The sequence below is a fragment of the Mus caroli genome, unplaced genomic scaffold (genome assembly GCF_978045245.1).
Source record: "Mus caroli unplaced genomic scaffold, Mus_caroli_1 scaffold_25, whole genome shotgun sequence".
NCBI lineage: Eukaryota > Metazoa > Chordata > Mammalia > Rodentia > Muridae > Mus > Mus caroli.
In genome coordinates, this window is record NW_028227280.1 from 6,600,848 (window position 1) to 6,602,773 (window position 1,926).

Sequence of the window (1,926 nt, forward strand, 5' to 3'; positions counted from 1 at the left end):
AAGAAACGCACAGTGTAGTACATAGTATATGAGTGAGTTGCACTGAAAAACTTAGAATATAAGAAACGCACAGTGTAGTACATAGTATATGAGTGAGTTGCACTGAAAAACTTAGAATTTACTGAAAACCCGCATTACACGAAATGCACAGTGTAGTACATAGTATATGAGTGAGTTGCACTGAAAAAACTCTAGAATATAAGAAACGCACAGTGTAGTACATAGTATATGAGTGAGTTGCACTGAAAAACTTAGAATATAAGAAACGCACAGTGTAGTACATAGTATATGAGTGAGTTGCACTCAAAAACTTAGAATATAAGAAACGCACAGTGTAGTACATAGTATATGAGTGAGTTGCACTGAAAAACTTAGAATATAAGAAACGCACAGTGTAGTACATAGTATATGAGTGAGTTGCACTGAAAAACTTAGAATATAAGAAACGCACAGTGTAGTACATAGTATATGAGTGAGTTGCACTGAAAAACTTAGAATATAAGAAACGCACAGTGTAGTACATAGTATATGAGTGAGTTGCACTGAAAAACTTAGAATATAAGAAACGCACAGTGTAGTACATAGTATATGAGTGAGTTGCACTGAAAAACTTAGAATATAAGAAACGCACAGTGTAGTACATAGTATATGAGTGAGTTGCACTGAAAAACTTAGAATATAAGAAACGCACAGTGTAGTACATAGTATATGAGTGATTTGCACTGAAAAACTTAGAATATAAGAAACGCACAGTGTAGTACATAGTATATGAGTGAGTTGCACTGAAAAACTTAGAATATAAGAAACGCACAGTGTAGTACATAGTATATGAGTGAGTTGCACTGAGAAACTTAGAATATAAGAAACGCACAGTGTAGTACATAGTATATGAGTGAGTTGCACTGAAAAACTTAGAATATAAGAAACGCACAGTGTAGTACATAGTATATGAGTGAGTTGCACTGAAAAACTTAGAATATAAGAAACGCACAGTGTAGTACATAGTATATGAGTGAGTTGCACTGAAAAACTTAGAATATAAGAAACGCACAGTGTAGTACATAGTATATGAGTGAGTTGCACTGAAAAACTTAGAATATAAGAAACGCACAGTGTAGTACATAGTATATGAGTGAGTTGCACTGAAAAACTTAGAATATAAGAAACGCACAGTGTAGTACATAGTATATGAGTGAGTTGCACTGAAAAACTTAGAATATAAGAAACGCACAGTGTAGTACATAGTATATGAGTGAGTTGCACTGAAAAACTTAGAATATAAGAAACGCACAGTGTAGTACATAGTATATGAGTGAGTTGCACTGAAAAACTTAGAATATAAGAAACGCACAGTGTAGTACATAGTATATGAGTGAGTTGCACTGAAAAACTTAGAATATAAGAAAACGCACAGTGTAGTACATAGTATATGAGTGAGTTGCACTGAAAAAACTTAGAATATAAGAAACGCACAGTGTAGTACATAGTATATGAGTGAGTTGCACTGAAAAACTTAGAATATAAGAAACGCACAGTGTAGTACATAGTATATGAGTGAGTTGCACTGAAAAACTTAGAATATAAGAAACGCACAGTGTAGTACATAGTATATGAGTGAGTTGCACTGAAAAACTTAGAATATAAGAAACGCACAGTGTAGTACATAGTATATGAGTGAGTTGCACTGAAAAACTTAGAATATAAGAAACGCACAGTGTAGTACATAGTATATGAGTGAGTTGCACTGAAAAACTTAGAATATAAGAAACGCACAGTGTAGTACATAGTATATGAGTGAGTTGCACTGAAAAACTTAGAATATAAGAAACGCACAGTGTAGTACATAGTATATGAGTGAGTTGCACTGAAAAACTTAGAATATAAGAAACGCACAGTGTAGTACATAAGGTAGTATATGAGTGAGTT